Genomic DNA, 12,803 nt, shown 5'->3' on the forward strand with positions numbered 1-12,803 from the left:
AGCACTTTTGCGTGCTGCAAACACGGTTACCGATACCACCATGGTCTAAACAAAGCCTCAAGTTAGAATGCCAAATCGTATGCAAACCAATGGCCTCTTCCGTGATTTGAATCCGGGACCTCTTGCACCCAAAGTGAGAATCATACCTCTAGACCAACGAGCCAGGGACATCACCTTACATTGAAATTATTATTTTTTTTTTTTTCAAAAGACAGCCTTCTCTTCTTCAATGAAAGAAGTTGGCAATTAATCTGAGACACATTAGGTATGTGCTCAGTCTCCTCCACATAATGGTTACATAGTTACATAGTTAGTGAGGTTGAAAAAAGACATCAGTCCATCCAGTTCAACCTATGATGTGTGTGTGTGTTTGCTGTTACCCATACATTGTATACCCCTGTATGTTGTACATTGTATACCCCTGTATGTTGTACATTGTATACCCCTGTATGCTGTACATTGTATACCCCTGTATGTTATACATTGTATACCCCCTGTATGTTGTAACATTTGTATACCCCTGTATGTTGTACATTGTATATCCCTGTATGTTGTGGTCTCTAAGGTGCCCATCTAATAGTTTTTTGAAACTATCAATGCACCCTGCTGATATAACTGCTTGTGGAAGAGAATTCCACATCCTTACTGCTCTGACAGTGAAGAACCCTTTACGCATTTTAAGGTTAAACCGCCTTTCCTCTAGTTTTAGTGAGTGGCCACGTGTCTTATTGTATTCCCTTACTCTGAATAGTTTGTTCCTTATGCTCGGGTCACCAGTACAGTATTTGTACATTGATATCATATCCCCCCTCAATCTTCTCTTCTCCAGAGAGAATAGGTTCAGTGTTTGTAGTCTTTCCTCATAGCTGATGTCCTCCATTCCCCTAATTTATTTTTGTTGCCCTTCTCTGGACTTTCTCCAGTTCCAGCACATCCTTCCTGAGGACCGGTGCCCAGAACTGGACAGCATACTCCAGATGTGGCCGGACCAGAGTCTTGTAGAGCGGGAGAATAATCTCTTTATTTCTGGAGTGAATCCCCTTTTTTATACATCCCAGTATTCTGTTGGCTTTGCTTGCGGCGGCTTGGCATTGCATGCCATTGCTGAGCTTGTTGTCTATCAGTACCCCCAGGTCCTTTTCCATCCTAGACTCACCCAGAGGTTCCCCCCCTAGTGAGTAGCTTGCTTTCTGGTTTCTGGCCCCCAAGTGCATTACTTTTACATTTTTCAACATTAAACCTCATCTGCTATGTAGTTGCCCACCCCGTTATTTTGTTCAGGTCCGCTTGTAAGGCTTCCACGTCCTGCCCAGAAGATATTGGCATGCTTAGTTTAGTATCATCTGCAAATACTGAGACTGTACTAGATATCCCCTCCTTTAGATCATTTATCAATAAATTAAACAGGATTGGTCCCAGGACAGAACCCTCGGGGACCCAACTTTCCACACCCGCCCAATCAGAGTACTCCCCATTAATCACCACCCTCTGGACTCTCCCCTGGAGCCAGTTCTCTATCCAGGTACTCACCTTATGGTCCATACCTACCTTCCTTAGTTTGTACAGTAAGCGTTTGTGGGGAACGGTGTCAAAGGCCTTTGCAAAGTCCAGATACACCACATCCACAGGCCTTCCTTTATCCAGATACACCACATCCACAGACCTTCCTTTATCCAGATACACCACATCCACAGGCTTTCCTTTATCCAGATACACCACATCCACAGGCCTTCCTTTATCCAGATACACCACATCTACAGACCTTCCTTTATCCAGATACACCACATCCACAGACCTTCCTTTATCCAGATACACCACATCCACAGGCCTTCCTTTATCCAGATACACCACATCCACAGGCCTTCCTTTATCCAGATACACCACATCCACAGACCTTCCTTTATCTAGGTGGCTGCTCACTTCATCGTAGAACGTTAATAGATTGGTTTGGCAAGAACGATTTTTCATAAATTCATGCTGATTACTACTAATAATACCGTTTTCATTACTAAAGTCTTGTATGTGGTCCCTTAACACCCCCTCCAAAATCTTGCAGACTACAGATGTTAGGCTGACCGGCCTATAGTTACCCGGGATATATCTCGGCCCCTTTTTAAATATTGGTACCACATTGGCTTTTTTCCAATCAGCTGGCACCATACCCGTCTGTAAACTATCCTTAAAGATCAAGAATAATGGTCTGGCAATCACCTGGCTGAGCTCTTTAAGAACCCTCGGGTGCAAGCCATCCGGTCCCGGGGATTTATTTATGTTAAGTTTCTCTAGTTTAGTTTTAAGTCTATCTTCTGTTAGCCATGGCGGTATTTCCTGAGGTGTGTTGTTTAGTTCGACCTTACAAGCTGTGTTCGTGTAGCCCCCCGATTCTTTTGTGAAGACTGAAGAGAAGAAATTATTTAACACTTCCGCCTTTTCTCTGTCCTCAGTGGCCATTTTTCCTTTATCATCTTTTATGGGGCCAATGTGATCTGGCCTTGCTTTCTTACTGTTTATATACTTAAAGAACTTCTTGGGGTTCTTTTTACTCTCCTCCGCTATATGTCTCTCGTGTTCTATTTTAGCCGCCCTGATTTCATCTTTACATTTCTTATTACACTCTTTGTAATACTTAAATGCTGCCAATGACCCCTCAGTCTTGTATTTTTTGAAGGCCTTTTCTTTAGCACTAATATACATTTTTATGTTGAAGATTAGCCACCCAGGGTTTAGTTTTGCTCTTTTAAATTTATTTCCCTTTGGAATGCACTGGCCAATTCCCTTGTTAAGTATGCTCTTGAAGCATTCCCATTTTTCCTCCGTGTTCTTTGTTCCCAGGGTTCTATCCCATTTGATATTTTCTAGCAGCGAGCGCAGTTTTGGGAAATTGGCTCTTTTGAAACTCAGTGTCCTTATATTACCCTTGTGTTTCCTATTACTATGATTAATACTGAAACGTATTGACCTATGGTCACTGTTTCCTAAGTTGCCCCCGTATTTCTATATCCGTGAGCAGGTCTGTATTGTTGGTAATCAGTAGGTCAAGTACCGCATTGTTTCTTGTCGGTGCATTCACCATCTGACCCATGAAATTGTCCTGCAAAACATTTAGGAACTGCCTAGCCTTGGCTGAGTGTGTGGTTCCTTCTGCCCAGTCTATATCAGGATAATTAAAGTCCCCCATTATAATGACATTTCCCATCCTTGCTGCCAATCCTATCTGTAAAATGAGGTCCGCCTCCCCCTCCTCCCTCTGGTTGGGGGGCCTATAGCATACGCCCAATATTACCTTCCCCACCATGCCTTCCCTTTGAAGCTCTACCCATAGGGATTCTGCCTCGTCCATAGCTCCATTATTAATATCATCCCTCATATTTATCTGTATACTGTTCTTAATATACAGAAATACCCCTCCCCCTTTTTTACCTTCTCTATCTCTGCGATAAAGGGAATACCCCTGAATGGTCGCCATCCAGTCATGAGAGCTGTCGAACCAAGTCTCAGTTATCCCCACAAAATCTAAGTCCTCCTCAAACATCAGCAGCTCCAGCTCTCCCATCTTGTTGGCCAGGCTTCTGGCATTGGTATACAAACCTCTTAATTTTGAGTGGCTACATATATCCTCGTTTGATGTTTTTAGGCTGCTCTCTTGATTTTTCCCCATACCCACCCTGGGTATAGGAGCTCCGAACACCCTACCGCTAATGCCCCCATTTCTGCCCTCTGAATCTTGCTTTCCACTGGCTAATTCTACATCTGTACCCTCCCCCCCCATTCCCTAGTTTAAAAGCCCCTCTAACTTTTTGGCCATCCTCTCACCCAGTACGGCTGCACCCTCCCCATTTAGGTGCAATCCGTCCCTACCAAAGAGCCGGTGGCCGACTGAGAAGTCGGCCCAGTTCTCCAGGAACCCGAAACCCTCCTTACTACACCAGCTCCTCAGCCACTTGTTAACTTCCCTAATCTGCCGCTGCCTCTCTGGTGTGGCTCGAGGTACAGGTAGTATTTCTGAAAATACTACCTTGGAGGTCCTAGTCCTCAACTTAGCGCCTAAGTCCCTGAAATCGTTTAGGACTCTCCATCTTCCTCTGCCTATGTCATTGGTACCCACGTGTACCATGACAGTTGGGTCATCCCCAGCCCCACCCAATAATCTGTCCACCCGATCCGCGATGTGCCGAACCCGAGCGCCCGGCAAACAGACTGTTCGGCGCACATGGTCTTTGTCACAGATTACACTGTCTGTCCTAATAATTGAGTCCCCTACCACCAGCACCTGTCTTTCCTTTCCCTTTCTCCCGGCCTCACTGGAGGTGTTCTTCCCCTGGCAGCTAGGGGCGTCGCTCTGCTCCAGCAATGCTGGTCCCTGACTGGTTTCCCCAACCTCACACAACGGGGTGTATCTATTCGTGTGCTCCAGCCCAGGATCAGCCTCCTTGCCTTGTCCCCTTCTACCCCTCCTAATTGTCACCCCTCTACTCTGCTCTGATGCCTGCACCTCCGATACTCCGCCCACCTCTGTGCAGACCCCTGCCTGCACCTGACTGGTACGATCCCAGCTCTCCTCCGGTATGGACATTCGTCTCAGTGTTGCCAGTTGCTTCCCTAGATTCAGGACCTGAGCTTCCAGGGAAGCAACTTGCTTACATTTTGCGCATTTGTATTCGCCCTCGATCGCATGTCCAAGGAACGCATAGATATCACAAGATGTACACCGAGTCGCATCTCCACACCCGCCGGGCATTGTACCTACTAATCTAATCTAATGGGGATTCAGTGATTTAAGTCTATCCTATGTGGCTATTTCCTGGCTTCCTAACTCTACCTTCTGGCCCTCTGGTACTCCGCTACCCTCACTTGACACTCAGTTGCACAACACTCACAATCTCACAGCCCGGTCAGTCGCACAACACTCCCAGTCGCACCACCCGGTCAGTCGCACAACACTCCCAGTCGCACCACCCGGTCAGTCGCACAACACTCACAGTCGCATCACACTCACAGTCTCACAGCCCGGTTCAGTCGCACCACACTCTGTTGCCCAACACTCAGTCGCACAGCCCGGTCAGTCGCACAACACTCCCAGTCGCACAACACTCAGACACAGCCCGGTCAGTCGCACAACACTCACAGACACACATAAGGACCTCTTATGTGTACCTACCTCTCTGATCCCTCTTGATACCTGTCTCCAGTGCTTACTGCAGTTATCCCCCCCCCCCAGAAGACACCCCTCTCTAGTCTCCCTCCCCCCTTCCCCTAGAAGACGCCCAGGTCCCTCAAGGAAGACTGGCCATACCTTGGCTCTCCCCCCCCCCCCTCCCTTCCTTTTCCCTCCCAGGGTTAAAGCCTCACTCTGGTCTCTCCTCCTTCACCTGAAGATGGCCCACTCTGGTTCCCCACCGTTACCTGCAGAAGACACCTTACTCTGGTTCCTCATCCTCCCTCTCCAAAGGATGGCCCATTGCGGCAGCTCCCCTTTCTTTCCAGGAAGACTGGCCCCATTTTGGCTGCTCCCCTTTCCTTCCCAGGGGACAAGCCTCACTCAGATCCCCTCCAGGGAGGCCAACTCCACATTTATTTCTCCCAGGAGGATAAGCGTCCGCATTGGTCGCCCAGGAAGACAGTGATGGCTCTGGCCTCCTTGAGTGAAGAAAGGCCACGCTCTGGTTGTCAACCCTGATGGACAGGCCCAGCTCTAGTCCTGTTTGTCTCCTATAGCCTCTTTTGATAATACATGTGAGTTTGTTGGGGGATGGGTGGTATGCTTGTGCTCATTTTTTAGAAGTGAGACAAGGTTAAGATTAGGAGGACCCCATTCTGCTCCACGCGTTGGTATTGGCTTCCAATGTGCACCTACCATTCTGTGTGCTCTGGCACCTGTCTCTAGTGCTCATTTGCAGTGGGCCCTGGAAGACAGAAGATAGGCTGCCTTGGGTCTCTCTGGTAGACAGGCCCTACTCTGCTGCTCCCCTTCACTAAAAGACAGGGCACACATTAGTCCCCTTCCCGGTAGGCAGGCCTCACTGTGATTCTCCTCTCACCAGAAAGACAGGCCCGCTCTGATCCTCTCCTTAGCTGAATGAAAGGGAACACTATTGTTTTGTTCCCCACCCTTTTCCCGGAAGTCAGCACCCACTCTGGTTCCCCCCTTCCTGGAAGACAGGCCTGTAACGGAACCGTGACCCACACTTTTTGTGGGCTACCCACAGTCTGAACATAGATATCAAATATTCCAGCTGCCCTACATACAAAACTAGCCTTGTATGTATCTGAAAACAACTCCTTTATTGAACAAGAAACAGACTTTTATACACTTGAGAAGTATGTCAGTCACTACATGAACAATGAGCTGAATATTTACCCAAAACATCACACAATGGTTAGATAATGAGGTACAACTGACTCATGGCTAATCCCATCTAGACAAGGTTATCATTCACATGCTAATTAACTCAGCACACTTACACCAGCCTGGAAGACCAGACTGCCCGGCAACAAGGCTAAAACAAAATACAAAATCACACATTATCCTAAGTATAAACACAGAACACCTTATTATACAGACAATAGGAAGAGACCACCAGTGACAGACTGTCCGTCTCTGACATTGAAGGACATGGAACAGAGGCCAATGTGATTGGCTTTTTCAATAAACATGTTCAGAATCAAACAGGCCAGGAATAGTCTTCATATATTTCTTGAGAGATGTTGTTGATAAATATTACGGTCCCATTTGAGTAATCCAAACCATATTCTCAGTGTCCATTAACCACTTCTGGACCGGAAGATTACCCCCCTTAATGATCAGGCCATATTTTGTGATTCGGCACTGTTACTTTAATGGACAATTGCGCGGTCGTGCGATGCTGTACCCAAATAAAATTGATGTACTTTTTTCCCCACAAATAGAGCTTTCTTTTGGTGGTATTTGATCACCTGTGCGAATTTTTTTTTTTTTTTGTGCTATAAACAAATCAATGTGAATTTACCATAGAGACATTATATAGTTACATAGTAGGTGAGGTTGAATAAAGACAATAGTCCATCCAGTTCAACCTGTGTAGGTGTGCGTGGCTGTAATCATCTCACAATTGTTAATGTTCTGATCCTTGAGATGTACGTCTAAGAGTCTTTTGAAAGCCACCATACTTCCCGCAAAAACCACCTCTTGTGGTAGAGAATTCCACACTCTTGTAGCCCTAACAGTAAAGAACCCCCCACGTTGCCTGAGGTTAAAACGCTTCTCCTCTAATCGCATTGTATGTCCTTGAGTCCTCATGCAATCCCTTCGAATGAACAGCTTTTTTTCTAAGCTGGGATCCCCATTAAGATATTTATAAATTGCTATCATGTCCCCCCTCAGACGTCTCTTCTCCAGGGAGAATAAATCGAGCGATTGCAGCCGCTCTTCATAGTTAAGGTCCTCCAATCCCCTAATCAGTTTAGTTGCCCTTCTCTGGACTCTCTCCAGCTCCAACACATCCCTCCTGAGGACTGGCGACCAGAACTGGACAGAATACTCCAGATGCGGTCGGACCAGAGTTTTATAAAGTGGAAGGATTATAGTCTTATCTCTGGAATACATCCCTTTCTTTATGCATGCTAATATTCTGTTGGCTTTGGCAACTGCCGCTTGACATTGCATGCTGTTGCCTAATCTATCATCAACCAAGACTCCCAGATCCTTCTCCATTTTTGATTCCCCCAAGGGTTCCCCTCCTAACGTGTATTGTGTTTTTATGTTTTTAGTCCCCAAGTGCAAAACCTTACACTTCTCCACGTTAAACCTCATTTGCCATGTCGTTGCCCACTCTGTTATTTTGTCCAGGTCATTCTGTAGGATATCTGCTTCATGCTGTGCAGTTATTGCCCTGCCCAATTTTGTGTCATCTGCAAAAACTGATAAAGAACTACTGATCCCGTCCTCAATGCTGTTTATGAATAAATTGAACAAGGTTGCTCCCAGGACTGAGCATTGGGGGACCCCGCTTACTACCTCAGACCAGTCTGAGTTGATAAACTCCACAGACACGACGTGGTTCTGCACTCAGTACTTTATTTTCTCCTCCACACTAACTAAACAGGAAGGGGAAATACATCATAGAATAGGAGGGAACACTGAAAAAGATGCAGTAACCGAAATGACCACAAGATGGCAGTATATTAAACAACTATATCCCTTGTACATGAAGTTAACAATCTCACTCTCTTCTTAAGATAAAAAAAAAAAGAACGGGTGAGTTTGACATAAAACATTGTCACACAAAAATGATTTTCAGAAAACAGTAGCATTCAAGTGAGTTTGCGTATTTAAACAAACAAAAAAAAAAATACCAAGATATATGCTCAATGGACCAGATTTTACAGTTTCCATACACCCTCATACAGCGCTTTAAGAAGCATAAGAGAGGAAGCACCTTTTTTTGTCACAGTCAGCAAGTTGTGACTTGGCTGTTGACCAACGCACTTCTTTGATTTTATTAGCATGTATGAGCTCTTTGACACCGCTTATTTCTAATCTTAGTCTCTTCTCTGTGACCTGTTTTGTAGACTTAAGAGCGTCAAACAGGGAATGGTTATCAGTAACACAGATAAGAGGAAGAGCATTAAGATCAGCTTTACCAGTAGTGAGTTCAGAGTAGAGCATAGCCAAGAACATAGCATTGTCAATACCATCTGACATGGCAAGGGTTGAGACAGTGGGGAGAACTTTCCTGATTTTTCCATGAGGGCAATTAGAGCCCCCCCCCCCCCCTGTGTACCTCCATCTGGAAGATTGCCCAGTGAAGCATCACTGAATACCACCAAACTCAAATCCTCACTGTTACCCAAGTATTGAAACTTAAGTGTTACCTTCTCTGATTTAAGTTTACGGATCACTTTGTTCACTTCATGTATGGACTGAACAGTAGCATTCTTAATGTTGGATGCTAGGCTACATGTGTCAAACATAACATCTGGTCTTGTTTCTTTAGCAACCCACAGAACCTGTCCTATTTTGGATCTGAGTTGTTCTCTTTCTTTCTCATTCAGTGGGGCCTCTCTCTGTACAGCACGTGTTGCCTGAAAATGAATTGGTTGTAGGTTTTCAATATAACTGTGCTGATGCACCTGTACTACACCACCCACAGTAGCAATGTTCATCCCCACATATGAAAAACTCTCACTCTTCACGACCCACGTGAAATGCAGATTTAAGCACAGGGATGACATTGGTTACAAAATGCTCTGAACCTGCCCAAAAAAAATCATCCACATGGCATGCCAGTACTCCTGTCACCTCAGACTGCTCATTCTGCCAATAAAACACTGCAGGGTGAACCCGTGACATTTTACCCCCACTGTTCAGCATGAGTTCTTTGACCTTGTTGTACCAGTAGAGGGAAGCATCTGCAAGTCCATACACACATTTCTTTAGTTTCCACAACACATTGTCCATGCTCGCTTCTGGTGGGGGACGAATGTAAATGTCTCTTGAGAGTTCCATTCCCTGCAAAAAAGCAGACTTAATATCCATAGAGTTCACTTGCCATTTGTTTTGACAAATAACAGCTAACAGGAGCCTGAGTGATTCTGATGCACATGTGGGAGAATCTTTCTGTAATTCTATTGACTTCTTCAAAACCTCTCGCCACAAGGCGGGCTTTGGGAACAACACCACTAGAAGTTTCCTTTAACGTACAGACCCATCTAGTAGAGATACATTTCTGACCTTTGTCTGTGACTTCTTCGTAAACATTATTATTTTGCCAGTTGTCAATCTCTTGTTGTTTAGCAGCATCAAAAGAGATGTCTTTGGTGATAAGTACATCGCCATCGGTGTTCTCACATTCAGTGAGAAGATCGTCAACTTGTGACATGTCTAAAGCTTCCTTTTGACCCTCGTTGCCATTTGGTTCTAGATACTGCACATTGTACCAGTTTCTATATTGCCCTTTTGCTTTCCCTGCTCTGCCTTAAACTCTGGCCGTGTGTTTTGTCTCATCATTTCTGTTTGTAAATGTCACTGTCTGACCTGTTTTCAGTTTGACACCCGTGGAACCCACTGTATTTGCAGCATCCCTCTCATTAGTTTGTCTCACATCTTCTCTATCATCTGTTTCTGTGTTTTCATGGATTTGCACTTCTCTATTAACACTCATTTCATCATCTGAATTTTCTGACATATCAGTGTGTATTACATTTTCTTTTTCTGTACTATCTCCAGGAATATCAGGTAGTACAAGTGTATCCCCATCCTGTGCATTAACTTTATTCAGCCTGGACTGGTGTGCTCTGACAAGGATATCACCATGTCTGACAAACACTACAGAGCCATCTTGACCGATAACTACAGCAGGACCTTTCCACTCTGTACTGTCTGCTCGTTTGTAGTACACTCTGTCTCCTGTCTCATACTTTTCATCTGTAGGCCTGAGCTGCTTTCGTAAAGCTCTTTTTATTCTTTCTGAGCATTCCACCTCTGTGAATGCTCTTCTGGAAGCATGCAATACTGCTAGGTGCTGTCCTACTCTAGTACTCATAGAAGTGCCTTCTAGAGCAGGCAGTTTATTAACCAAAATGGAGGGAAGATTAGGACTGTGACCAAACACCAGCTGGTGTGAACTATAACCATGCACATTAATAATACTGTTCTTGGCCATTAAAGCCCAGTCTAGAGCAGTCTGCCAGCCACACCCATTTTCCCTTTTCACCTTCAGAAGAATCTCAGTCAGAGTCATGTTGTGTCTCTCCAGCAGCCCGTTGCTCCAAGGACTGTATGCCGCTGTGGTCTTCATCTCAATGTTGAATTTTTCTGCCATCTCTCTTATCTCCTCATTATTGAACTCACCACTGTTGTCAGTGTATATCCGTTTTGGGGCACCATGAACACTTATCCACGAGTGAATGAAAGAGTTGACAATTTCAGAGGCTTTCTTTGTTCTCACAATGTTTCCACCGCTGAAGCGTGTGAAATGGTCGATGATGTGGAGGTACCATATGCCAGGTTCCAGCTCATGTAAATCCATTGCCACCGTCTCATTGTACTCTGAGGCTAAAGGCAAACCCACAGCAGGCCTGGGCTTGGTCCTATTATATCTTTGACATACCTCACAGTCACGGATAATCTCTTGCAGAATAACTGGATAGTCTTTGTCAGTATTTCCAGAGCTGAGGATAAGCCTCTGCAGCCGGTCTGCAGAGGCATGGCCAAACTGTTTGTGAAGCTTCAGGAGAAGTTTACGCTTCTCTTTTGTAGACATCTCTGCTGTGATGACAAGAACTTCACTTTCATTGGTGTCCACTTCAGTATTACCATCTTTAATGTCGACACAGTAGTGTCCCGAACTAGTGAGCTCAAGAGGCACTGGTTGCTTGAACATGACAACTTGAACAATTTTTGGTGCCTCAGGTCAAAGGAAATGGGACTTTAAGGGCTCAGTAAAATAGTGTGTTTATTAAAAATATATTGATTTGCTGTTAGCAAAAATTATACAAACAAAATAACACAATAAGTGCCAATGGGCTATAGACCCATGTGAGGAGGTGAGAATGGAACGAAAGGTGACAAAGTGAAAATGGTGACTTTTTTGAAACTCTGTCTGTTGGGCTCAGAGGTGTGAGCTTGTTGAGAGAGAGTCTCTTGTCGAACTTCCGACGCGTTTCGGCATATTAGTATATTGCCTTTATCAAGGAAGTGGGGAGAGTTCACCATATCTGGAAAATATATAGTGAATATATATTAAGATATATAGTATAGCACTATTTACAAAAATAGTGAATAATGAGGTAAGCACATACATGTGACTAAGCGGTCAGGTCCCAGGCTTTGGTATTCCCATTGCTTTCCCAAAACTATTCACACAGGATTTGTAGAGGAATAGCTGTCTGTAAAGATATGATTGAGGCAGTGATAATATTGCCAACTTGGTGTGAGTAGAGGAGGAAATATATATTGAGCAGACTTACATGACGTAAAGATTGCTTGATGTGTGTGAGGAGGGAGGAGGTCCTTCTCATTGGCCTAAAAGTATAACATATTGGATCAAAATAATTGGTTTGATAATTATTTATTTTGAGAGCACTGTGCTGAATAGTGCTGGTCACTTACAATTGGTGGTTGAAGTCTTGATTGTGATCCAATTGTTAATTCGGAGGCCTGTGGAGAGTGTATTCTTGCTTTACTTAAGCCTGCGTGGTGGAACAGATTGTGGTTTGTGTTCATATAGATATAATTATTTTAATTAGTATTGGTGTGTAAACATGTTAGGAACTTACATTGAGGGGAGTTCCAGATTCAGAACAGCAGGGGGAGCCCTGGTCATGGATCCTGGTAATTCCCTGGTGAGAGAGTTTGTGCTAGTCAGCCTTAAAAAAAGGCATTTTAGGCACTTGTGGAGAAAGTACGTCATAACTTTTGTAAACAGTGTAATGTTACACTCTTCGACATTTTCATCTTCTGCTAGCTTTACTTCATTTCTCTGATGAGGACAGTCTTTGGCCCAATGGTACGTGCTCTGACAAATTACGCATTTTGTTCGCTTACCATATTTGTCGAGGGGGTTTGTACCTTGCTGTGGCTGCCACTGTCTACTCTGTGACTGGCTGTTGTTCCGTCTGAATTTACCTGGTGGCCTCTGCTCCGTGAAAAACGCTGCATCTTGTGTCAAGCTGCCTCCACTTGCTCCACTGGTTTTTCCTCCGAAAATCCGTTTTAACGCTGACTTCATGGATGCAAATGTTAAATCCGTGCACGCTGTAAGTGCTAGCTGCCTACTCGTCTCTTCAAGACAAGCCGTGTCCAGTAGTTTAAACGCTAACACAGC

At 44.7% G+C, this 12,803-nt stretch overlaps 1 protein-coding gene across 3 annotated transcripts in view; it reads left to right on the top strand.

Moving 5' to 3' along the window:
• The window catches only part of TLN1 (talin 1), a 510,560-nt gene that overhangs the window by 384,528 nt on the left and 113,229 nt on the right, over window positions 1-12,803 (top strand). The window lies entirely within an intron of this gene.

The sequence above is a fragment of the Pelophylax lessonae genome, assembly GCF_965119305.1.
Source record: "Pelophylax lessonae genome assembly, chromosome: 1".
NCBI lineage: Eukaryota > Metazoa > Chordata > Amphibia > Anura > Ranidae > Pelophylax > Pelophylax lessonae.